Source organism: Eschrichtius robustus, chromosome 21 (genome assembly GCF_028021215.1).
Source record: "Eschrichtius robustus isolate mEscRob2 chromosome 21, mEscRob2.pri, whole genome shotgun sequence".
Classification (NCBI taxonomy): domain Eukaryota; kingdom Metazoa; phylum Chordata; class Mammalia; order Artiodactyla; family Eschrichtiidae; genus Eschrichtius; species Eschrichtius robustus.
Window position 1 is genome coordinate 9,566,068 of NC_090844.1, and position 27,928 is coordinate 9,593,995.

General features: G+C 40.6%; 1 protein-coding gene across 1 annotated transcript in view; it reads left to right on the forward strand.

The window, feature by feature from the left end:
* The window catches only part of CSMD1 (CUB and Sushi multiple domains 1), a 1,889,718-nt gene that overhangs the window by 1,514,138 nt on the left and 347,652 nt on the right, over positions 1 to 27,928 (forward strand). The gene's annotated exons all lie outside the window — the stretch shown is intronic.

Below are 27,928 nucleotides of genomic sequence, written 5' to 3' on the forward strand. Positions count from 1 at the left end.
GTATGGAGGCGGGGCGAGCCTGCGGCGGCAGAGGCCGGCGTGACGTTGCACCAGCCCGAGGCGCGCTGTGCGTTCTCCCGGGAAAGTTGTCCCTGGATCACGGGACCCTGGCAGTGGCGGGCTGCACAGGCTCCCGGGAGGGGCGGTGTGGGTAGTGACCTGTGCTCGCACACAGGCTTCTTGGTGGCGGCAGCAGCAGCCTTAGCGTCTCATGCCCGTCTCTGGGGTCCGCGCTGATCGCCGCAGCTCGCGCCCGTCTCTGGAGCTCGTCCAGGCGGCGCTCCGAATCCCCTCTCCTTGCGCACCGAGAAACAAAGAGGCAAGAAAAAGTCTCTTGCCTCTTCGGCAGCTGCAGACTTTTTCCCGGACTCCCTCCCGGCTAGCTGTGGCGCACCAGACCCTTCAGGCTGTGTTCACGCTGCCAACCCCAGTCCTCTCCCTGCGATCCAACCGAAGCCCGAGCCTCAGCTCCCAGGCCCCGCCCGCCCCGGCGGGTGAGCAGACAAGCCTCTCGGGCTGGTGAGTGCTGGTCGGCGCCGAGCCTCTGTGCGGGAATCTTTCCGCTCTGCCCTCCGCACCCCTGTGGCTGCGCTCTCCTCCGTGGCTCCGAAGCTTCCCCCCTCTGCCACTCGCAGTCTCTGCCCGCGAAGGGGCTTCCTAGTGCGTGGAAACCTTTCCTCCTTCACAGCTCCCTCCCACTGGTGCAGGTCCCATCCCTATTCTTTTGTCCCTGTTTTTTCTTTTTTCTTTTGCCCTACCCAAGTACGTGGGGAGTTTCTTGCCTTTTGGGAGGTCTGACGTCTTCTGCCAGCGTTCAGTGGGTGTTCTGTAGGAGCAGCTCCACGTGTAGATGTATTTCTAATGTATCTGTGGGAAGGAAGGTGATCTCCGCGTCTTACTCTTCCACCATATTGCCCAGACCCCCTCCAGTGGGAGTGTTTTACCTGGGAATATTCAGATCTCCAGAGGGAATGTTTTACCTGGGAATATTCACATCTCCAGTGGGAGTGTTTTACCTGGGAATATTCAGATCTCCAGAGGGAATGTTTTACCTGGGGATATTCAGATCTCCAGTGGGAATGTTTTACCTGGGAATATTCACATCTCCAGTGGGAATGTTTTACCTGGGAATATTCAGCTCTTCAGTGGGAATGTTTTACCTGGTTATATTCAGATTTCCATTGGGAGTGTTTTACCTGGTTTAACCTGGGGATATTCAGATCCCCATTGGGAGTGTTTTACCTGGTTTAACCTAGGGATATTAAGATCTCCAATAGGAGTGTTTTACCTGGTTTAACCTGGGGATATTCAGATCTCCATTGGGAGTGTTTTACCTCGTTTAACCTGGGCATATTCAGATCTCCATTGGGAGTGTTTTACCTGGTTTAACCTGGGCATATTCAGATCTCCATTGGGAGTGTTTTACCTGGTTTAACCTGGGCATATTCAGATCTCCATTGGGAGTGTTTTACCTGGTTTAACCTGGGCATATTCAGATCTCCATTGGGAGTGTTTTACCTGGTTTAACCTGGGGATATTCAGATCTCCATTGGGAGTGTTTTACCTGGTTTAACCTGGGCATATTCAGATCTCCATTGGGAGTGTTTTACCTGGTTTAACCTGGGGATATTCAGATCTCCATTGGGAGTGTTTTACCTGGTTTAACCTGGGGATATTCAGATCTCCATTGGGAGTGTTTTACCTGGTTTAACCTGGGGATATTCAGATCTCCATTGGGAGTGTTTTACCTGGTTTAACCTGGGGATATTCAGATCTCCATTGGGAGTGTTTTACCTGGTTTAACCTGGGGATATTAAGATCTCCAATAGGAGTGTTTTACCTGGTTTAACCTGGGGATATTCAGATCTCCATTGGGAGTGTTTTACCTGGTTTAACCTAGGGACATTAAGATCTCCAATAGGAGTGTTTTACCTGGTTTAACCTGGGGATATTCAGATCTCCACTGGGAGTGTTTTACCTGGTTTAACCTGGGGATATTCAGATCTCCACTGGGAGTGTTTTACCTGGTTTAACCTGGGGATATTCAGATCTCCAATAGGAGTGTTTTCCCTGGTTTAACCTGGGCATATTCAGATCTCCATTGGGAGTGTTTTACCTGGTTTAACCTAGGGATATTAAGATCTCCAATAGGAGTGTTTTACCTGGTTTAACCTGGGGATATTCAGATCTCCATTGGGAGTGTTTTACCTGGTTTAACCTGGGCATATTCAGATCTCCATTGGGAGTGTTTTACCTGGTTTAACCTAGGGATATTAAGATCTCCAATAGGAGTGTTTTACCTGGTTTAACCTGGGGATATTAAGATCTCCAATAGGAGTGTTTTACCTGGTTTAACCTGGGCATATTCAGATCTCCATTGGGAGTGTTTTACCTGGTTTAACCTAGGGATATTAAGATCTCCAATAGGAGTGTTTTACCTGGTTTAACCTGGGGATATTCAGATCTCCAGAGAGAATATTTTACCTGGGAATATTCAGATCTCCAGAGGGAGTGTTTTACCTGGGAATATTCAGATCTCCAGAGGGAATGTTTTACCTGGGAATATTCAGATCTCCAGTGGGAATGTTTTACCTGGTGATATTCAGCTCTCCAGTGGGAATGTTTTACCTGGGAATATTCAGATCTCCAGAGGGAATGTTTTACCTGGGGATATTGAGATCTCCAGAGGGAGTGTTTTACCTGGGGATATTCAGGTCTCCAGAGGGAATGTTTTACCTGGGTATATTCAGCTCTCCAGTGGGAATGTTTTACCTGGGGATATTCAGCTCTCCAGTGGGAATGTTTTACCTGGGAATATTCAGATCTCCAGAGGGAATGTTTTACCTGGGAATATTCAGATCTCCAGAGGGAATGTTTTACCTGCGGATATTCAGATCTCCAGAGGGAATGTTTTACCTGGGGATATTCAGATCTCCAGTGGGAATGTTTTACCTGGGAATATTCAGCTCTCCAGTGGGAATGTTGTACCTGGGGATATTCAGATCTCCAGTGGGAATGTTTTACCTGGGAATATTCACATCTCCAGAGGGAATGTTTTACCTGGGGATAGTCAGCTCTCTAGTGGGAATGTTTTACCTGGGGATATTCAGATCTCCAGAGGGAATCTTTTACCTGCGGATATTCAGATCTCCAGAGGGAATGTTTTACCTGGTGATATTCAGATCTCCAGAGAGAATATTTTACCTGGGAATATTCAGATCTCCAGAGGGAGTGTTTTACCTGGGAATGTTTAGCCTGAGAAGCATGTGAAGTGGTGAAGAGCCCTAGTGCACAGGGAATCTAAATAGTTGATGTCACCAGGAAACAGAGCATGAAGGAATTCGCCGCCCAAGAGGGACTGACTGAGCCACCACCAGCAGCCGTCTTTTTTTTTCCGGGGAATTGGACAGTGAAGAATTTGCTCTTATCTCTTTTAAGTGGGAGAATTAAAAGCTAATACAAACTTGAATTTAGCTCCAAATCAGAAGGAAAAAGCAGGGAGTCAGATGTTCTGTCATTCCTACTGAAAGAAAAAGACCTTAACAACTTTGATGCTAAATGGCCGGTTGATAGACTGGCAGAGCAAGAGGATGCCCCGTCAGTGTGAGATCCCGGGGCCCATGCCTGGCTTTGTAAGACAGTGATTAGGCTGCTCAACAAGAGTTCCCACCGAGGATGCACAGGACACGTACTAATTATGTAACAGAGAGACCTTGAGAAATGAAGCCAGAAGAAATCCACCCACACCACATGCCACCACCACCAACAGAAAAGAAAATCTTCAATTTAGGAACAAAGGGAAAATTAAGAAAACACATTGTTTACTTAATTCCCAACTTGAAAAGCAGAAGCAATTTGCATAGGAAATGGTTGTAGGAAAAATGTTGTACAATGGAAGGCCCTATGGAGGAAACCAAAATAAAGCTAAAAGGAGGGAAAACAGAGAAACAAAGAAGAAGAATTTTGAGGAAATAGAAAAGTAACAGCACTGTTATATCAGAAGTCATCAACTTAAGTTTCTTCCTTTGTTTCATTGTTTCTTTTAAAGTTCTTTCATATTTTATCAAAATGACTTGTAACCTTCTAAACTACAGATAAAATGTATTTTTTAGATTACAGATTAAAAATAAATCAAGGTTACTGTTATAGCATTTTTAAATAAACTTATTTTTTAGCCATTTGTTCCCACATCTTAAAATGAATCTTAGAGGCCATATGCTTTTGGGAGAGGCTGACAACTACCTGTTCTTTATTGATAATGTATGTTCTTCAATGATTAACTGGATTAACTGGATATGCTCTGTGTATATGTGTGTGTTTAGTCGTTATGCTGAGAAATAAATTTATTTCACATAAACAGTGTAGAATACACTAAGAATTTCATTTTGAAAATGATTACTAACTTACAATAATTAAACTTTATATACTTTCAATAATACTAACTTTCAATAATAAAGAAGTACTGACAGTCTTTCTAAAGATTTCCATTCGTATATCTGTGCCAAAGGACCTGGCAATAACTCTCTACAAAAGTGAATTCCAGTGCTGTAAATATATTTTCATTACTTGACATTCCTTAAGAATAAATTCTTGACTTGGTTGTTCCTGTAACCATCTATATTCAATTTGCATACATTGTCCACCTCAAATACTATATTTAAAAACTTTTCTTAAAATTAATTCCATTTTTGTACAGTCATATTCAGATTTCTCCTTATGCCTCTTCACTACCACAATATCTATAATAAAAAGATACAAACAATCTAATAAGTTAGTTTTCTGGTGATCTGTTGATTGATAACTACCGGTTGGGCTCTGAAACTCTTTCTTAACCACAGAATAGGCAACAGCAGGACTCAAGCAGAAAAAGGAATTCACCTAAAGAGCTTTGATATAATCACATTAGTCTTTGATAGCATTAAGCATCTATTTACATATGAAAAATGATTACATAACAATGTACATTATAGTAACTAACAGACAGGTCCAAAACAACAGTGGATATTTTCTCTCTCTCTGTAGGTTTGCTTATCACCAGACTGGTAAGAAAAGCCAGTTATATGCTACAAAAAATTATTTTTCCAATATTATAGATAAACAGGAAGAAACTCTAGAAAAGTCATCGAACGTGTTATCATTGTGCACAGAGGAAAGGTAAAGTGAGAGATGCAGTGTGTTTTATCTTAATTTCAGCAGGCCTCTGGGTATCATTCTACCTGAAGCACAAAGGGAGAACCCCAGTAAGCAAGTCTGGACAGTAGTTTAGTGCTGGGAATGAAGTAAATCAAATAAAAATAGGAGAAAGTTCATGTAAATGCAGTTTAACCCTCATACTGGGGAGGGGGCCATGCCCTAATGAAAAACGGCATGGAACTGGGGTGGGGAGAGAGGAGGCAAGATGAGTACAGGTTAAATAAGTTCTTTAAAACTCAGAGTGCTAGCCTGACTTGCAGATAAAGACAGATGTGATTTTCTGATAAAAATAATAGACACACAGACTGGAATATAAAAGTGGTGCATTTCAGAAACTGACTAGTGTAACATGGGATGGGGAAATTCTGAGTATCCAAGGTTACTGCATTTCTGTAGGGCGAAGAATGGTCATCAGGGTCCCGCAGGGTCGGCAGCAGCCCAGATGTTACATCTGTAAATAGATGTGGAAACTGAGGGGCACTGATTTTTAGCTGTTATAACAAACTGTGAGATTATGAAATATCTAGAGCTCCTCTGTCCTGTGGGGAGGGCCAGAGAGGCAGCTCCATTGGCATCTCAACACCATTCCCACACTTTTATCATCTCTCTCCTGTATCATCAGGTCCAAAAGCCTGGAAACTAATTCCCAGGACCCCTCGCCAGCAGGAGGAACTAAAACAAGAAGAGAGGGTTAAAAGTTCCAATAATGCAGTCAGAAAATACTGAATTTAAACCTTATCTTCACCCTTTACGATTGAGACTGTTCAATGTTTGGAATATTACTTAATTTTCTTCAAGTTTCAATTCTTTTATCTGTAAAATGAGTTAAATGATAGAATCTATCTCATGCATTTGCAAAAATTTTGTGAACTGGTACAAAGATGAAAGAAGCTGCATAAACAGTATCCCCATGATAAATACTAATTAAATAGTTACTATGTGCCAGCCACTGTGCTCAGCATTAAAAAAAATAATAAGGAAAAGTAAGGAAAAACAAAGCAGATACAGCCTCTGCTTATAAACTAGTTTAAAATTTATATAACATGTGTTGAGTAATTTACATGGTTCTCAGCACATAGTAAGCAGTTACTAAATATTATCTGTTGTTATTAACATTGGTAATAATAATGCTATAACATCTTCCTTACAGCAGATATACCTAGATCTCCATAGAAGGTGTATCATGGAGGAAATATGAAACATATATCTGTGTGTATTTTTATGTATATGTATGTATATATGTATACATATATATTTTATATATATATTTAGTAACTATATTTTATCTCAGATTTCTCCTTTATAATTCCAGTATATAAATATATATACTTACACATGCATACACACATAGATATCAGTTGGTGGATACAGATGTAGACAATTAAGAAATAGTCAGTGACCACCACCCCTGGAGTAGTTCATTGCACAGCCTGTGGGACCAGACACAGCAGCTCTGGCCATGGGCATGAATGTTTTGGGGCAGTAGGGGATGGGGGGCTATTGGTAACTCATTATAGGTAAGATAACAATTATAAACTATAGAGGAACGGGGCTTCCCTGGTGGCGCAGTGGTTAAGAATCCGCCCGCCAATGCAGTGGACACGGGTTCGAGCTCTGGTCTGGGAAGATCCCACATGCCGCGGAGGAACTAAGCCCATGAGCCACAACTACTGAGCCTGCGCTCTAGAGCCTGCGAGCCACAACTACTGAAGCCCCTGCGCCTAGAACCCGTGCTCCGCAACCAGAGAAGCCACCGCAGTGAGAAGCCTGTGCACCTCAACGAAGAGTAGCCCCCGCTCGCCACAGCTAGAGAAAGCCCACGCATAGCAACGAAGACCCAATGCAGCCAAAAATAAATAAATAAATACATTCATAAAATCTAAAAAAAAAAAAATTATAGGAACGAATAAGTAACACCCAGCATACTTTATTTCATATCAAATTTCATACTGAATAGCTATTTTAACAACTTTACGAAGGTATATTGTATGCGCATTTTAAAAATGTATAATTTGATGAGTTTCGAGCAATGCATCCACTTGTTTTCAAGGCTCCCACAGTCAGGATAACAGCCCTGAAAGTTTCCTTTTGCCTCTGTGCCCCGGTTGGGGCTGTTAAGACAGTTCCTATCAAGACCTGTGTACAAGTCTTTGTATGTGTGTTCTCATTTCTCCAGAGTACCTGCCTGCGTGTGGATGGTCAAGTTGCATGTTTAACTTTTTAAGAAGCTACCAAACTGTCTCCCCACGTGGTTGTAGCATTTGTATTCCCACAAGCCATTCATGAGGGTTTCAGTTTTTTTTAATTCTTGCCAGCATTGGTGTGGTCAGTCTTTTAAAGTTTAGCCTTTCTACTGAGTGTGTATGAAAATCTTTTCTCCCCCATCATTTGAATTTGAATACTTTCTTTGGGAACCTCACTCAGTATACACATTTTGGAGGGATATTTAAGATCCTCTACATTGTTTGCTTTCTGGTGTCATGTTTTTTGAAGCCCAGCTTCTGTCAGGATCTTTGCTACAGTCTGAACGTTTGCAGAAGCTCCAGGAGGTCTGCTTCTATGTGCTTCTCCGGGAGGCTCTTCCCCTTGGAAGTTCCATCCGGAATCGGTTCTGGCTGCAGAGCTGTTTCTTTCTTTGTTTGCTTTGAACGCTGATTAAACATTACTTGTGCGTGGTGTGAACGTTGCTTTTAGGCCCCCAAACAGTCTAGCAGAAATTGTTTGGGACTTTTAAAAACTATGTAGTATTTTAAAAATCTACTTAATGTTAAACGTCAGGCTCTGGGAGAAGAATACCTATTTACTCATGGAGTTCAGGGATAAGAAACGGTTGAGGCTGTTATGAGATAATGTGATTTGATAAAAAAGGCTTGGTTCTTGACTGAGTTAACCTTAATTTCACTTCTAGGTGTTACAACTCTTTTACTTTCTTACTTCAGACCTCTCCAAGGGCACTTGCCAGCCCTGGGGTTTCCCAGCTCAGCTCATCAACAGATGCTAACATCGTACCCTGACAGCAATTGATTTGACATGAATACACCTCCTCTGAGGCAGTTGGTCCCCTAGAGAGGGTTTTGAAAGAGCTCTTGTTTTATTTCTGAACTTGATTAAAGCTTATTAGTTGGTTGAGTAAATTAAATACTTATTTTTACATTTCCCTGGAATTTGGAGAAAACCTTATAAAAGAGATCAATGTAGTGCACAGAAGTTTTATGAACACCATTATTTTGCAGGACTTGTTATGAATATTGGATTTGCAGACTCTGGCCTAATAAATTGTTCCGTACCTAATGGATCTGAAATATGAATATCTTCTCATAAATAGTATTGATGGGAAAAGGCTCCTATGGAGTGTTAAATAATCTCCATATTCAAGAGTCAGGGGCTTCCCTGGTGGCGCAGTGGTTGAGGGTCTGCCTGCCGGTGCAGGGGACACGGGTTCGAGCCCTGGTCTGGGAGGATCCCACGTGCCGCGGAGCGACTGGGCCCGTGAGCCACAATTACTGAGCCTGCGCGTCTGGAGCCTGTGCTCCGCAACAAGAGAGGCCGCGATAGTGAGAGGCCCGCGCACCGCGATGAAGAGTGGCCCCCGCTTGCCGCAACTAGAGGAAGCCCTCGCACAGAAATGAAGACCCAACACAGCCAAAAAAAAATTAAATAAATAAATAAATAATAATTAAAGGTGCTAATAATTAAAAAAAAAAGTCTTTAAAAAAAAAAAAAGAGTCAATTAGTACTAAGTCATTTCTTTTCCTTTCATCTTTATTAAACATTTTGACCATTTGACTACGGAAGTCTTCATTTTTAAGTTTTTCAAAAATATATGTAGGAGTTGATGAATAGTTAAATATTATTAGCAATACTTAATTTTTACGATTGCTTCTAATTATTACTAAATAGGGCACTGGGTCATCTACTTATTAGTAACTTTGGCTTTAAAGAAAGTGAGACTGTTTTTGTCTTCATTTTTGAGTATTCAGCTTGTTTTTCTGTCCAATTTTATTTGTGGCATTTTATGATTTGGAATGAAGTATGGTGGCCTTAAATTTTCAAAGCACAGTAAAGTCTGAGCATTTTTTGTTAAGTTTACCCAGTGTTTCCAAGGTAACATAACTAGTAACAGACCAGTAAATGCAGCTTCACACCAGCTACCGGGTATCAGGCCCTATTTATGTGAACTGCAAAGCTTAGTGCGGGCAGCTGAGGTAGTGTTTCTACCATTTAAAAAAGAATGTAAGTTTATACATTTTAAAAAAACTGAGTAGAGTGTCTCACCTTGAAATAGGCAGAGACAAGGAAAAAAAACAGTGTAATTTTGCATTGTGTCATCATCTGTCCTGTTGTTTAATAAGGAGAAGTCACTTCAAGTGACATTGAAGAATGAGATGTAGGAATTGTCTGGGAGAGCCAGTAGCGATGCATGCCAAGCTTACCTCTCCATTGATTGACTTTAAAAGTGATCATCCTCATTAAAGTGAGTCAGAGCAGTCAAGGGATGTTCTCAAATATCTACGAGTCTGCTGTTGACCATGTGATGTTTAATCTACAGGACAGAATAGCTTCTCATATTAAAAAAGATGATGAAGAAATCATTTAAGTCTTGTGACTTGTGGGATGGAATTCTTGGGAGCAGTGTGAACCTCACAGAGGATAAAATCCTAGATATAGTAGAGGCATCAACTTTCTAGAAGCAGCAAATGCCCTGCCCTTATATTCACTGTTATTTAATGGAAACTGTGAGAGACAGGAAAATACAAAATTTGAAAATGTCAATTAATTTTAGTTTCATGCAATAACCTGCTTTGATTCTTTATTTTTTCACAAACTATTAAAGATATTTTCAGAGCAGTTCCAGTTTACTGTTTCTTATCCTATATAGACCCAAGTGTGAGGTTGGTAGTGACTCAGTTCTACTGGAGGTAAAATTCCTTTTGTTCTGAGTGGCCAGCACAGTGCAGATTCCATTACTCAGCACTGTTGGTCTCTAGATGCTAAATCTTCTGGGTTTTCTTTGGCCAGTTCAATATTAATAGATCATAGTGATCCAAACTCATTGTTACAAGTGCACGTATGCAGGTGCTGTGGTCTTACCTTGGTTACATGTACATCTTTTAGACAGAAAGACAGAAAGAGAGCAGCTGAATCCAGTCGGTTTTCTTCAGTGTTTTGAGGGCAGAAGTGCTGAACAACTACAGGAACAACAGGAAAATGGAAGCTCGCTGCTCCCCCCTGCAGGACAGGGCATTTTCAACACTTAACTGTAATTATTACCACCAAAGGCATTTATGACGCAGGAAGTCTACCCTTGTCACTGTCAGGGCAGCGCGTCTTCCTGGGAGTTTACGGCAACAGGCACCTTCCTTTATGCTACTGTTATTTGAATGGCAGGTGACAGATTTTTTTTAATGTATTTATTTTCTATTTTTTGACTAATATGAACCATTCCGTCCTAATAGGAATGGCAAAGGAAGTGATGTCATTTTATATCACAAGAACACATAAATTCTTCTTTTTATCAGTGATGAGAATCATTTTGTGTCCAAATTATTATATTCGTGTGGTATTTTAGGTATCATCTTTATTCCATCACTAAGTGTAATTATAAAAACTACAAGAACAACAGCAAAAGAATCTTTTTACCTTTTTTCCACTCTGCATGACCTATGGCAGAATCACAAAGGTACACGTATTCATATACAACTGTGAATGTAAACACAAACTAGGTATGTGACTTTTTGATACGTTTTTCCTTGATGTACTCTCAGTGAATGCAGTAATAGGCACCGTGGCCAACTATTCAAGAGTTTCCCAAACTTCTAATCTCAGCAAATTGCATTCTGTATAAATAGACTAAACTAGGCAATATCTGCCTTTTTAAAACAAATACAATAAATTTTATTTAAATTGTGATATATTTACAATTTGCCCTTGCACGAAAATTAACTCCCTATACTGAAGTGTGTGCATCCCTATTTGTAGTTGAAGAATGAGTATATTAAAAAAAAGAATTTACTTTTTAAAAAGAAGCAAATTATAATTTTATTTTCTCAAAGACCATTGGAGAATCTGCCTTTTTAAGTGGTAGCATGAGATGATTTTCCTGATTTTGTAAGTATCTGAAAATAGTTAAGTAATTTAGGTGTTTGTTTCTTTCTGGGTCTGAATCAGTTGATTTAAACAAAAGGGCTGGTCCGTGGGACTAGTGGAGATGATCCTCTATTATCTAAGTGGTGAGGAGAGACAAGGAGTCTGGGAGAAGCATATGTTTATTACGTGACCTACCAATTTCACTCCTAAGTGTCCCCCCAGGAGAAAGGAAAACACATGTCCACACAAGATTTGTGCTTCAATGTTCATAACACTTGATTCATAGGAAATGGGGACAGCTCAAACTGGAAGCAGCGCAAAGGTCCGTCAGCTGTTAATCAGATAAACACATGTGGTATATTCATACAATGGAGTACTATTCAGCAATAAAAAATTGTAACTACTGATATCCAAGACAGCGTGAATGAATCCCAAAATCATTATGCTAAGTGAAAGAAGCCAGACACAAAAGTGTAGGTAATGCATGATTCTATTTATATGAATCTCTAGAAGAGGAAGAACTGTGGTGACAGAAATCACATTACTTGTGTGACTTCCTCAGGAGCCCTCCAGAGAGGCCTTCCCACCATATATCCACCCATTACCCTCTGGAAAGTTCCTGGCCAGTCACTGGATCCAGTCTCTAAAGACCATTATAGACTTCTTATAGTGATGCATTTTCCTCTAGTTAGCTTTTCAATACCTTGCATTATCACTTTAACAACAACAGCCAGAAAACCCTACTCATTCTGTAAATTCTTAAAAATATGTTGCATTATTCCACCCTGAAAATGAACATAGAGCCAACCAAATACAGTTTTATTGTTTTCAAACATTGTAGTAAAAAAACCACCACCACAATAAAAGTTCACACAGGTTTTTAAATGAACAGCCCAGAAGAACACTATCAGTATGCAGTGTCAGTCTTTTTAATGTAACATAAAACCTGATTATTAGACAATGGGACAACAAGAATCAGGAAATATCAGCGATTATTCTCAATCACGGAAAGCATTTTACTTATCAATTATATATCGGTGTGCAAATGTGTAATATCTTTAGTTGTTTTTAAAGAATCCTTTCAACCCATGAACATGATGGTGGCTGTATTAGGAAGTTTAAACTGTTAATACTCTATGACCTATGCCTAAAAGTATAATTGAAAGCATGACAGCGGGATAGAGGGAGGCCCCAAATTTCAGCCTTTGGCTAGCTTTTCAACCAAAATAGTAAGGGCCCATTTTTAATAATGCTTATATGTGTTTGCTTCAAAATATGTATTTTAAAATTTTAGAACAGTTTTAGATTTAGTGATAAGTTTCAAGGATAGTAGAGTTCCCATATACCCCACACACAATTTCTCCCCTCGTTAGAGCCTTATATTGTAGTATGCTGCATTTGTCACATTGAGACGTTATTAACTGAAGTCCGCACTTCATTCAGATTTCCGTAGTTTTTACCTAGCGGCCTCTTTCTGTTCCAGGATCCCATTCAAGATCCAAGGTTACATTTACTCAACATGCCTCCTTAGGCTGTAACCGTTTCTCAGACTTTCTTTGTTTTTGATAACCTTGACAGTTCTGTGGAGAACCTGCTGGTGCCCGGTGATTTTGGTGCGAGTTTCTCTTGCTCTCATGAAGTAACATCAGGAGAAGGCAGGACCCCATGATGTTGCAGGCTGCAGGGCCAACCCTCTGCACTGAGACAGGCAGCACTACTGGATCTCAATCTCCAGCTCAAAGTCAGCTTTTAGGTCTCAAACCAGGGTCCTGGGTCAGCAGGGAGATCAGAGAATTTGGCCAAGTAAATGTGGCTCTCCTAGAGTCCCTGATCAGTATCTTGAATAAAATCGTCATTTTCCCCATAAGTGCTCTCTGAGGCCCTGTCCCTTAGTTTGGACAGTACTGACCCAGAGTTTGGGAACTGATAGTCCAGTAGCTTCTGTGAGACAAGAGAGGAAGAGCTAGAAGAGTTCATGTCTGTGGTTATGTGTCTTCTGGATTTCTAGGATCCTGTAATTCAGGATGGGGGCCCCGAGGGGAAAGAGAAACAGAGCAACATCATTCCTGACTCATCTTAGCTGTTGATAACATCTTTGAGAGCATCTCATTTTTGTTTTAGCCAAACAAAGCACATTTTCCTGAAAAGCAAATACAGTATTTTATGCACACAACAGAATTTCCCCTGAACACCATAATTAAGCATGATTACACATAATTTTAACAAGCACAGGCCACTGTAATAGCAATCTGCTACTTTTTGGGGTCATGTTGTTGGTTGTGATGGAGAGGAGATAGTCATGGGAGACTTCAGTTCTCTCCAGGTGCCTGGTTATGCTATGTCCACACGGTGGTCTGAAATGCAGGGAGCGTACGCCTGCCCACCAGTGGGGAGAAGCCCAGGCACCATCTGCAAAGGGCATGATTGGTTGATGGCCATTCATATGCTGCAGTCTTGTTTTCTAAAGGTGATGGAAGGAAATCAATTATTTTAGAGATTCCTGAGTCAAAGCCCCAGAAAAATGAGAATTAATCTAAGAGCAGGTGCTGTGTCGACATTTGCACAAAAAAAACTATATTTCCAGCAGCTCTTCGCTCAGCCAGAAATAGGAACATTTACTGATCTTGAGAGCTGTCCTTGGGTTAATAACTACCACTGCACAACGGTCATCTGGTAGCCATCGATTATCTATTCTGGTTTTTGTTTTTTTAATCCCAAATTCAGGTTAGAGATACAGTCAAGTAGCAAATGAGAAAAAGGTGCACATACAAGCTCTGCAAAATTTCTTTTATCACAAGCGTCAAAGTCTAAGAAGCTGTGTTCAGACCTTACATAATCTGTAAAAGGTTTGATCTGAGCTTATGAGAGAGAACAGCTTTAGTTTTCTAAAATCGAAATGTTTCCAACACATTTAAAGAAATATTACCTGAATAGCTGGAGCAATGTGGGTACTGAAGAAATTAATTAATTTTAAGCCTGTGAGAAACCATATGGAGTTTAAAGGAATATTTTATTTATCTTATTTATATAAGTTGCTTATATTTTTTGGATATTAACTCCTTATCAGATAGATGGTTTGCAAATATTATCTCTCTTTTCATGGGTTACCTTTTCACTTTCTTAATAGTTTCTTTTGCTGTGCAGAAGTCATCCCACTTGTTGATTTTTGCTTTTGTTGCTTGTGTTTTGGGTATCACACCAAAAAAATCATTGCCAAGACCAATGGCAAGGAACTTTTTCCCTGTGTTTTCTTCTAAGGATTTTATGCCTTCAGGTCTTATGTTTAAGATGTTAACACATTTGAAGTTAGTTTTTGTGGGTGGTGTAAGGGGTCCAGTTGCCTTCTTTTGCAGGTAGATATCCGGTTTTCCCAGCACCATTTATTGAAGAGACTATCATTTTCTCATTGAGTATTCTTGGCTCCTTTGTCAAATATTAGTTGACTGTGTATGAGTGGGTTTCTTTCTGGGCTCTCTCCTCTCTTCCATGGGTCTATATTTCTGCTTTTATGACAGTGCCTTCCTGTTTTGTTTGCTGTAATTTTGTAGTATAGTTTGAAATCAGGAAGTGTGATGCCTCCAGCATTGTTCATCTTCAAGATTGCTTTGGCTAGGGGTCTTTTGTGGCTCCATTCAAGTTTTAGGATTTGTTTTTTCTATTTCTGTGAAAAAATGCAGTTCCTCTCAGTCTGGGGATGGTCCAGGGGCTGCTTCCACCTCACCCCTGTGTTCTGGGATTTTCACAGTGGTATCTTGTCTGTAGATGGTTGCTAGCTGGTCTTCTTGTGGGCGGGGGGAGTAAGTCAGGAAGGACCTATGTCACTGTCTTGATGACATCACTCCCAGTCAATTTTGTGATAATTTGGAAGATCAAATAATACAAATAATACATTATTAGTGTATTTCACATGTCAGACAGAACTGGTATCACCTTGTCAGGAGTAGTTTAGTGAGACAATGCACAGCAACTGGTCCAGAACATGGTATGTTTTAAAAGTTTACTTTTAATAAATCATTCTCACTAAAAGGCAGGGATATTAGCTCATGTAATCCAATATCATCTACCGAAATTTATAGAAATGCTGTCTGTATGTATGACTGTGAGTAAATATAATTTTAGGATTCAGTTTTAATCATTGAGTACATTTTTATAAAGAACTTCCCTGAGTACCTTTGGGATGGAAGCGAAAGAGCCTGCTAAAGCTGTTGGTGAGTCTCTCATCTGTGTGTGGACACAGACCCCAGAGACCAAAGGATGGTCAGCGATGCCTGTCCTGCATTTCCAGCTGTCCCACACACAGCCTTGCCCAAGCTTGCTGCTGACAGTGGAAACGGGCAGTCTCCCCGGGCAGTTTCCAGCATATCAATTGCGACAGCCCGCGGTTGGTTATACAAAGCCAACCAAACAAACATGCTGATGTTTCTGATAGGATAATTATATTTTGTCTCATCCTACCTTCTTTTCAGACTTTTTGAAATTCAAGTGGACAACAGATACTTCTCTAAATGGAAATGGATGTTTGGAAATCCACCATAGTTCTACACTAACTGATTTATAATTTAAGAGTTGCTTTCTCTGTTTCTCTGGTAGTAGTTTACCCTCTGTTATTTAAAAAAAATACTGATTTCCTGAAGTACAGCTAAAGAACATTTATATTAAAAGAGAGTTTACAAGTATAGTAAGTCCTTGATGCTAGTGGCCAATCATTTTTAGGGCTGAGAATTAAATATTATATCCAACCCAAATTCTTATTTGGCAAAATATTATTTTATCTAACTCATTATCATGAAAACATTTTCAAACAAAATAGATGCATTTTATCAGTAAAGAAAATGTATTTTCATTTTCCATCGATTACTTCTATATTTTTCAGTTTCCCTAGATCTCAGCCTACAACAAGAGCTAAGAAGTGATTGGGCTTCATTAAATTCTCCAGAGTAATTAAAACATTTTTTATAAACACAATTTTTACTTATTCATAAAGTACACCATTATTATTTTTAATAGAATTTTTTTTCCCTTTTCAGATGATAAAAGGTACACCTTTTTCCTAAATCCATCTACCCCACCTTGGATCCTAGGTGAATTAGGAGTTGGATAAACATTTCAAGAATGAGTCAGTGCATCATAAGTGTGATGGGTAGCAAACATAGATTTTAAATGCATATATAAATACAAAACTCTGTGGCATTCATTAAAACTAATCTTGAAGGGCATCTGCTGTGTGTAGGTCACTTAACTAGGTAGAGCAAATTTAGAAGTCAATAAAATAAACCCTCCAAGAGCTTACAGTAAAGCATGAAAGATAAATAAAATGCACAGTGACAAGTCTTACAACAGAGAAGAGACAGGTGAAGGCAGAGCGTGGGATCTAGGCTATCCCAGAGCAAGTGCAGTTGAAGATAGAATGTGGACAGTGGATTGAATGGATCAGATGAAAGACAAGAGTAGACAAAATGTTTACAGCAGGCATGAAGGCTGAAAGGAGGAGATACTGTCAGGTACTAAAGGAAGTTGCAGCAGCCTGGATTGTGATCGCAAGGACGGGGCAGTGAAAGATGACCCAGGGGAGTTAGTGATGTCGGGCTTTCTAACTCAGGTGAAAGCATTTGGATTAAGAAGGAAGGGGATCACCAGAGGCATTTCAAGCAGGGTAGGGCCATAATGAGATCTGGGGTTTAGAAAGATTATTTTGGCTGCAGCATCAAAAGTGGGATGAGGAGGCAGAATGGGGAGCAGAGAAATAATTCAAATGACAGCAGTGGTGATGGAAGATTGTGGGCAGTGAACAGCAAAGCCCTGGGGCAGTGCAGAATATTCGGGAATTCAACCAGAACTATAAACACATTTGTGTGTGGTGTATCTTGGGGTTTAGGAGGCTGGGTGACAGTATCCATCATAAATGGACTGTGTCAGTTCTTTGGGATAGTCCTAAAACAGTATTTTTAGTAAAAATTATGAATCATGGGAAAATGAAGATTGATGGTTCATAGTTTTGTTGGTAGGTTCTACACCTAAGAGTTCAGGATGTCATAAAAATACAAAACTGGAAGGGATGCCAGCAATTATCTAGTCCCATCCCATTTTGTTTATTAATAAGGTGAAATAAAGTGGTTTGGGTTTTAGAGCCTGTTGGTGCCAAAACTGAAATGAGAATCTTCATCAGTAAAAATAGTGTATTTAAAAGTAGTTGTAGAATTCCCTTTAATTCAAAACAGGAGAAGAAATCTTGCAGATACTTTTAAATATTCATCAACATCTTTGAGAAATATAAAGTAATATGGGGAAATGTGGAAGGAAATGGCATTAGAGATAGTTCTGAGAAATAAACTGAACTTCTGGAATGCTTATTATAAATGTCTTGAGCACAGTATACCCTTGATAAAAACAATGAGAAAATTATAATAATGTGGCCTTCACCTAAACCTCTCAATATAAAATCATGCCAAAGTGAATTCTTCCAAATCTATGAAAAGAATAGAGCAGGCTTCTGACTAAAGGTAGAGGAATAACATTTCTCTGCTCACAATTCGTCTCTGAACCGAACTAAGTAACAAGGAAAATGAGAAATGTGAAGGAAAAGAGGGAGTTATTCCATCTTTGATGGAACCATCTATAACCTGAAAGAGCAGTGTAAGCTGAGGATGGAAACACTCAGTGAAGAGGAGGACCAAGTCAGGGAGACCAGCAGGAAGGTGTGGGGCTCTGTGTTTCTCTCCAAAGGAGTTTGCACAGTTGACCCTCAGTATCCTCAGGGGATTGGTTCCAGGACTCCCTCACCTTGAGGATGCCAAAATTGGAGGATGCTCAAGTCCCTTATATGAAGTGGCATAGTATTTACATAAAATGCACATCCGCACATCCTTCTGCATATTTTAATTGTCTCTAGATTACTTATAATGCTATGTAATAGTTGCTGGTGTGCAGCAAATTCAAGTTTTTCTTTTTGGAACTTTCTGGAATTTTTTTTACTGAATATTTTTCATCTGTGGTTGATTGAATCTGCAGGTACGAGGGCAAACCGATAACAGCTGATTAGAGCTGAAGGGTCAGGATATATGGGCAGGCTGCAGGACCTTCTCTAAGTGGCATCACAGGGTAGAGAACCAGGAATTCTGAGCAGGGAAACATACATGTATGTCATCCTCATCAACTACGTACTTTTAGTGTGAGAGCCTAGAGGAGAAATTGGGAGAAAAGTAGCCCCTTCGTAGCTGTGACAAACCCCCAGGCTTCATGATGCTTCGCAGGAAAACAGACGCACTTCTGCTTCTCAACATGGAGTTGACCATTTGAGCAACAGGACTGTGAACCATCTTCACTTTCTCATGATTAATGGCCCGTGACCCTCTAGGCTGAATATTGGTGAAAGTGTTACAAACAACAGAGCAAATGCAGGTTCCTTTTACCCAACTTTAAGCACCAGCACCTCTTCCCACACTTCCTTTTAGCAAATTACTCATCCAGGAAAAGCTTCCCACTTAAAAGATGAGAAAGTTAAAGACCAAGCATGAGCCCTTCACAGAGCAGAAAGGAGCAGAGATACTACAGCCTCCAGATAGCTAGCATCTTGGTCAGTCACTCCCGTGGTCCTGTAGAAGACCTCGTCATCACTATGAACTTTGATGCTCTAGATACTCAATTCCCACCATTATCCCTACCATCTTTCCTCATCAGTGTCTTCTTTTCTTCACATAATCATGAAGTTGATAGAATAAAAATAAACCAGTTTCCCAATAATTATATACTGCTAACATCAGAGAATAATGTTTCCCTTTGGGCTTCATAGAAATAATATTTCAGTAAAATGTAAACAATATTCTCAGTAGTATTTTAAAGAAGTATTTATCAACAGGAATAAAGAGCAATAGACTCTTTCAACAGCTCTCGATATATGCCAGTGGCATGATTCTGAAGTTTAAGTCAGTAAGAAAAAGTATGTCAAGGGAGTGTGAAAGTGGCCCCGTCTTGACTTAATGAAAGACTTAACCTATTCTAGAAGAGTAAACTGACTTCATGGGCATAGCTTCATGCAGTTTTCCATAAGTAGTGTGTCTTTCATTTAAATTGAATTAGTTTGCTGGAGCTGGCAGAACAAAGTACCACAGACTGGGTGGCTGAAACAACAACAATTTATTTGCTCACATTTCTGGAGACCGGATGTCCAAGATCCAAATGCTGCCAGTTTGATTTCTCCTGAGACCTCTCTTCTTGGCTTGTGTGTGACTGTCTTCTGGCTGTGTGCAAATCCCTGGTGCCTCTTCTTAAAGGAACATCAGTCCTACTGGATTAGAGCCCAGTCACTATGACCTCATTTAACCTTAGTTACCTCCCTAAAGACCCTACCTCCAAATGTAGCCGTGTTGGGGCTTAGAGTTTCAGGGTATGAGTTATGAGGAGACAAAATTCTGTCCATAGCATCTCTGAATAATAATTGATTAGCAGTTAATTCAATATTGTATTCCCAGATAAGTACTTGCTATGCAGATATCCTGTGTTGCCAAATTAGGACAGAGCCATATGCTTGGATAAAATGACATTATCGTGTAAGACGAAATGCTTAACAAGAGCACATGACTGAGTAGATGTGATGCCAACTCTTTAGAGGTGACCTAATGAAGTACTGTGGGCAAAGCCAAGATGCTTTTCCAGAAGCAATTTTGGGCTCGCTCTAATGCACAGATAATTGGATAATCAAGTGCCCAAATGTTGTGCCTAATTGTAGAGCAAAGTTGACAAAATTAGCCTAGAAAAATGTTTAAATTATGCATAGCTAAATGCCCATTTCAGTCCAAAAATAATCTCTGTAAAGTAGGCACAAGACATCTGTCTTAGCAGATACAGTAAATCCAGAATGTTTATCTTTAGTTTTATATAGTAAATGTTATTTAGTAACACTTAGTAGAGAAAGTAAACATACAATATCTGTCTCAGTAAAGCAAATATAGGATAGTCATCTCTAAGCAGTGTGACTTCCTATCTGTGAGAAAAACTGGCTGTAAAACACTTGGAGGAAACAGTGAGTTGATGTTCTAGGGCTGCTAATAAGAGCGTGTGAAATGCTATCAAAAATGATAGCTTCATTCTGATACAGTTAATGCCTCCTTAGGAAAAAAAAAAAGCTAACGGAGCAAATAATTTATTAACAGGCTCCCTAGTTTCTAAAATTAAAATCCACTTCTTTTTTGCTTGATTATGCACCTCTTTCTCTTCTTTATGACTGGCCATCCAAATGTGGTTTCCAGCCGTGACAGTACAAATCAATCGGAAGTCAGCAAGTTGAAGAGTCCTCGTAAATTGTCATCTAGTCCAGCAAAAGATACCTCACACCTACCTGATCTTTACGGCAGAATTAAGAAAGAATGAAGAATCATAAAATGGCTTTGATTCATGATACTCTCAGGCATTTTCTTATTTTTTACCTAATCTGTTATTTTTCTACCTCTGTGACAATTGTTCTGGTAATACATTTTTTCTAAAATAACATTTCCTTTTATTTACCTTTAACTATTTAACTCCCAACTTATTCCCAAAAGAATTTACAGAAACGTATTTGTACTTTTTTCCTGAACACAAAATAACAAGATACTTAAACGTACCAGCTAACATTGCCAAACGTATTAAAAAGGATTTTATGTTTGAGAGGGGCTTTCGTTTCCATTGACATGGTATTTTTGGCAGGAGTTAAATTCAGTTTCTAATTTTGCGGCAGATATTGTGGATGGGCTATGCAGATGCCACTTTAGAAAACACTATTTTCCTTTGTCTTCCTCCATGAGAGAGTCTAAGAAGTGCTAATATTACATTTCCAGGATCCTTCAGAGGTAGAAATGGTCAGATGAGCAGCAAGACAACAAAGAGATGTAGCAGAAGTCGCTAGATAGGGCCTCTGGAAAAGTGTTTTTTTTTTTTTTTAAAGAAAGAACCCCACTGGCTGCCCTTGTGGGGGACTTTGACTCTCTGCTTTCTTCCTACCTTGAGATCCAGCAGCCACTTTGGGCCATGAGACCACAACCCTCAAGATGTCAGCCAGCACGTTCAGGGTGATGGAAAATAAAAATGAAGAGCCTGGGTTCTTATTAACCTGACCCATTGGTCTGTTTTGTACTCCCTACATCCATTATTCTTGTTATATGAGGAAAATAAAATGCTCATTAATTTAAGCCAAAGTTCCTTGAACTTTTTGGTTACTAGCAGCCAAATGCAATCCTGATACCGTATGAAACACAATTCATACTATTTAATGACACTCTTACTGTGCCCTGTGAAAAAGAGGACAGTTTAGCTTGTGAGATTACTTAGCTGTTTTTGCACTAGTTTAATTTATTGGTGGATTTATTGCACACATTGAACCATTTCTGTGTGATTATTTTAAAATAGGCATATACAATAAATCCACTTTGGGGTCTCTCTTTATATACAAATCTTTGTTTTAGTCCAAATTAGGGACCATTATTGGGAAACTACTCCAATTTTCCCTTTGATAGCACACATGGTTACATATTTACTTATGGAATATTTATTACCAGAGGTTATGAATGGTCTAAATCAGTAATTTTTTGGGGGGGGATGTCATCTCTATATCTGCATTCCAGTGCTGACACAGCCTAGGAAAATGTGTGTTTGTTGGGAGAAGAGGGGGTTAAATTCTGGATGTTCTTTTGTTCAAACCCTTGTGGTCCACTAGAAAGTAGCCCCTGCCAGGCTCTGCACCTAAGTGGGTTCAAGGTTCCTCATCATGAAAGCTACAGCTTCTCATCCCTTCCCCCCCGAACCAGGGAATGCCTCAAGTCCTGAGTTACATACTGCCCTGTTTGACATCTGTTTCTTTCCTTCTCTCCCAATCAGTGTAGCTAAATGGCCCATTGGGAGATACTGGAATTTGTGATTGGTAGGGGTGGGGCTCCCGGGGTGACTCTGATGTGTAGGCAAGTTTGGGAACCACTGGTGGAGACAGAAGACAGAGGCCCAGGCAAAAGAGGGGTCTGTTTAACTTTGCTTGAATCAGGCATGCCTCGTTCTCTACAAACGCAGTAGTTCATCTCTCAATCTCCAAGCTTCTGATCAACAGGAAAGACAAAAATAATACAGAGGCATCTCAGACATTCTCAGGTCTTGCATTCTGTTATGCTAATGCTTGAAGGACCAACTTCAATTGAATTTCTAAAGTTGAAGGGCTTCTTCCTTTCCTTTTTGACTTGTTTCCTCCTGAAATCAGGGGGCCAGGAATGCTGGGTCTTCGTTAAGAGGATGGAAATTAAAATGGAAAAGTAGAGGAGTCCGGAGAAGACCACCTCATTAAGGAGCGGGGGCGGGGTGCAGGGTGGGCGATGGCAGCCCCTGACCTCTGGCCAGTTGCCTGGCTTGTGCCTGAGTTGGGCTTCCCTGCCAAATGCTGCCCTTGGCTGAGCTGCTCTGGAGCCGGTCTGGCTGCCGTGTGACCATATCTCCTACAGCGCCAGTGCAAACCATTTCTACGTGACCTGCAGGGTAAGAGCTCTGGGCTGGACAGCGAGTATGTCAGAGTTCAGAGTCTATTTTCCCTTCGACTGTTTATTTTTATTTTAAGGACATTTGATGTTTAATATTCACTTCTGAGTATCTTCGATGAGACAGATGTCTCACCAAGTGCCCTGTGATGGTCAGCCATCACAGTTCCTTCAAATTACTAGACTGTAGACTTCCTGAAGATAATAAATCATTCCTGGTCCTAGTACCCTCGCATATAAGGCATGTTCCACAGTTTTTTAAAAAATCAAAGGGAATAATAAAGTTCCCTTGGTTATTACGTGAAAGATCTGTGAATTGAACCTATATTCTCAGTCTGATACCCCTTCCTGTAGTCCATGCTACCCACCAAGCATATATAAATGGGTCAATAGAAGGTAAATCTTCATAATAACTTAGGATTGGTGTTCCTGGCAGCAGAGAAGCTAAAATCAGTACAGCTGATAACCCTAAGGTAAGTCTTGTCTTATGGTGGAATTTAGGTGTCTTCTCTCCAATCTTTATTATGGGACCATGTTTCACAATAATTTAGGAAACAGTTTGATAGATTATCTGGTTTCTGTAGCTCTTACAGCATGACTGTAATAAAGCACAATGGAAGAATAAAATCCGCATAAAAGTCTAGAGACTGTGCATAGCCTGGTCCTCAATCAGTCCTGTGTTTTCGTGTCCTCCTCATCTCTCCCTTTATCACCAGAACATGATCGCTCGTGGCCTTCTTGCTCTTCCTCCTGCCTGCCAGGAGCACCCCTCACTCAGCCCTGAGCGATACCTCCTGCTCACTGCCTGTGGGACGATCTTCTGCCTTACCCATCTGACTGTCCCCCACTTCAAGTCTCTGCTCACAGGTTCACTTTTCAGAGACCTTCTCTGACTGTCCCACCTGAAAAGACCCTCTCACTACTCTCTACTTCCTCCTAACTGCTTTCTCTTTCTCCAGTGCATTTGTGCCTGTCTGGCATACTTTAGACTATTTGTGTATTTTCTGCTGACTGCCCTAAGCCACACGCTCCACAAGACCAGCTGCTTGGTCTGCTCACTTGTTTGTTAGACCTACACCTAGAACAGTGAATGGTGCTCAAAAGTATCTGTCACAGACTAAGCAATTGGGCAACGGTGAGTAACTCTTCATAGAGGAAAAAAAATTAAAAACATACACATGCTATGTTACAGCTAAAAACTACCCAAGCCTGGGCAGACATTTCAGAAGTTCCTTTTAAATAGCACAGTGCCAAGTGTCCACTTTGTTCGGGCACTATTTAAGTACTAGGAAGTCCAGAGAGAGATAAGGCTTATCATTCTGGAAAAATTAACAGCGTAATGGGATAGAAAGACAGGTCCACATCTCAGTCAGTCCAAATGTGACTAGTTCTTAAACCTCTACAGAAGAGCTACCTGTAAATCCTAGAGTAGGGAGCAAAAGTAATCTGGATTATGGGGATTTGAAGGGACTTTAACCAAGAGGGATATTATAAAAAGGGAGAGGGTAGTATCTTTGACGGGAGGACCAGCGTGGAAGCATGAAGTGTCCTGGAACACTCAGGATGCCTCTGCCGCTGGAATGAGAGAGCCCTGGATGGGTTGGGAGACCCTGAGGTCGAAGAGGTGTCAAGTGTGTGGAAAATGTACCCTGATTGACCTGAATGGTCTCTACGATGCACAGGCACCTGGCAGGTGGGTCCACCTGCAGGTGCGCTCCTGTGGGCGGGTTTGGAGAAGGCAGGGCAATTCCCTGGAGTGTGGAGGAGAAGTTGAAGAAGTGAGAGTCAGAAACAGGGAGTCCCCGATGCATGGAAAAGTCACGTGGACAGAGTCGGATAAGGGACACCAAGCCAGGATATTTAGCTGTGCAGAGGAGTCCAGAGGAACTTGGTTATTACTCAAACCAGCGTTCATTCATCTGCACCAATTCTACTGTGTGTTCGGGTCATGGCAGGTGCAAAGATGGTACAAAAAGAGGAACAATAATGGTTCTCAGCGGGCAGCCTTACAGGGAAGCTGTATACTGTACCATGAGGTAAACATCAGAGAGCAGCTATGGCATTTTGGATTAAGGGTTGGATTTAATTAAATGACTTTTGTAGATCAAAAATTGTCAAATAATTGGCAAGTGGATATGGCTCACCTTAATAGTTTTAATGTCCTTTCTCAGAAATGTGGCTGATAAGTTCTCTGCCATAGCAGACTCAATTGTCAATCTCAGTATTTTGGTTTACATGTCAATGAATACTGATATGCCAGGAAAAAAGAAAGCGCTCAGATACATTACAAAGTAGTGAATCCAATTACTCATTTATTATATAAACATTTATAGGCATAGTATAAACTATCAAATAAAAATCAAATGTATTAGAGATAAATGTTAAATATATAATGTCAATGTAACATAAATGTTTAAGTCAATTCTAAAAATAACACTCAAAAATAAATACTTCATAAAATTTAGAAAAAATCAACATGAAAAAGTGAAAATGAAATAACATTAATTTGTACTTTTAAAGGTCATTGTCAAAGAAGAACACACCAATAGGAACTCCATTGAGTCCTCAGTAGACTTTTGTACAAATATCCCCAACTGCTAAAAAAGCAGCATCAGAGAAGGAGTGAGGAAATAATTACAACCTAATATTTTCTTTAGGCTCCTCATTATCAAATCCCATTTCTAGTGATAATTTAGAAGAGATATTTGACCAGCTTTTTTTTTCCTCTAGGGGCTTCAATCTTTTCACTGATAACAAACGATGGTGTTTGTTTCCAGGAAAGCACATCAAGGTCGTCTTTGACATCTTGCATTTTGTTGCGTATAGAAGGAGGTTTGATGCAGTTACTGTATCAACGTCAACCCAGTCTTATTCTTACTTTACTTGTTCTGCTTGTTCAGAAAACACGTGAGGTAGATGCAGATTCTCAAGTGTAGGCAATGTTACCTCCAAGGGAAATATCTGAATCTGTGTGGATTTTGTCACAATTACTTAGGGCTGGTGTGTAGGGGTCACGAATGCAGAATGTCCAAAAAAGCTGCCCGAATGAAGCTTCACTGGCCTAATTGTGGGACACGTTCGTATTCTGTGGGTGCTGAGTAGGTCCGGCTCGCACATGCGGACCTACTGATAACTGACACGTCTCACTAGTCCATGCCGAACTCCTAATAACAGACGTGCCAGACAACAGGTTCTGCTCAGCCAGCCCTGGCCTTGCATCTGCATCAGGGAAGACCAGCATCTTTAGTGGAGATGAAGGACCACTGGATGCTCTAGACCCTCAGCATGGGAAGCAGAAAGACCCTCGTCCACATCCACCCTGTGTGTCTACAACCAATTTATTTTAGAGCACTCTGCAAAGTCAGGAGTTCCCTGACTCAGTTAATGTAGAAAACAGTATTTCCCAAAATTCCATAATGTATTTCACTATAAAAAGTTTGAACTTTAGCATCACAGAGGCAAAAAGAAACGTCTAGAAGTCTAAGGTTTGCTAATAATCATAGTAGTGGCTAATATTTTGAGCCCTATATGCCAGGACCTAATGTGAATTATACAGTTTAGCTCTCACAGTCGCCCTGTGAGGTAGAAAACAGTAAACTGAGGGAGTGAAAATGGAAACTTTTCAAGACTGAATTGCACCTGGTGGCCCAGCAGAGCCTGGGAATCTCAAAACCAAGTCTGGTGTTCCTATTCCTACCCTCAAAGCTGTGTCTTTGGTCAGGACCCTGGACTCCTGCCCCCTTACCCAACTGACAGGCCACACTAAATGCAAGGTCTTTTCTGTTATAAGCCATTGGTCTGAATTGCCTTTGTTTATTTCAGTCAAAGAAATTTGGTTCAAGGCGTCCCTAGTGTTAAATTCAAGTAGATACATTCCCAGTTCTGTTCAACTCAAGTTCAGCTTGAACTCCAAGGCTTGTCCTTAAGGAAGAGTGTTCTCTGAGGCTTTCTTGGGCCTGTGCTGCCTCCAGGAACATTTGAACTCCTGTATAACTGTTACTGTTAGGGTTGTCTTCTTTATTTGATACCTGAGCCATCAGGAGGGCGCGATGAACCTGTCTGTACACAGTACCTGGTTTTGTTTTGTGTTTCATTTGCTTGTTTGCTAAGAAAACAGAAGTGGTAATATCCTACATGTTGAAGGTTCAGCACCATTATATTACAAGCTGATTTCACTTTGAAATTCCTGAACACTCGGAAGTAAAGTTTCTCCTCTTGAGGAGAATAAGCTATCTCTGGGTCAATCTCTGGACTCATATAGGTTCCCCACATGGCAGGCACGTACCTGAAAACCACCCGGAAATTCAGCTCATAGTCACTTCCACAGACATTCCAAAAAATGAGAACTTGATCAGAAAGCGTTTAGGTTGCTAATAAAACCAACGTTTGAATTTGCTCTTGGTCGTGACAAATGATGAGGTGCAAACCTGTGAAGAATCTGGGAAGGATGACCGAGACACGCCTCTGTGAGCCGTGCCCCGAGAAACCGGCCCGAACTGTGGAAACTCACTCTTCTGCCTCCGCTCCCCAGCCCTGCGGAGGGGCTTCTGAACTTGTATCACATCATGTATCGGATCACATCATGTATCACCCGAAAACCCTGCAACATCTGCTTCCCACAGAAACCCCACGGGCTGCTCTGGACCAGTCCCTCCCTTCCTCTGCAAACCACCTCTTCCCTCTCATCTCCCTACAGGTCCTCAGCACAGCGGCCTTGTTTCCTTCTCCACCCAGCCCTTCAGCCTCCTTCATTTCGCTTCAAACTACCCTTCATTATCTCAAAAATTGTTATTGTTTCCCTCCATATAATGTAAGCCCCATGTCTGCGGGAATTTAGTCTTGTTTGTCCGCTCACCTCCTTACGTAGAACAGAGCCTGACTCACAGTTGGCCCTCAAAGGATATTTTTTGTATGAATAAATGAATAACATATTTTAGTTAATACATTCTGTGTTGTTAACACGACAGAGCAAAGTTGAAATGTATGTATAATTTTGGTGTATTTGTATCCACATTTCATTACAATCATGTTATAATGAAAAGAGGCTTGATTCCGCATATTTTCTTTTCATCTGAAGACCATGAATATATTTGTTTTGTTTCATAAATGAGTTTTAACATCAATTGAAGGGAAAGAATATTCAAATGGATGTATAGACT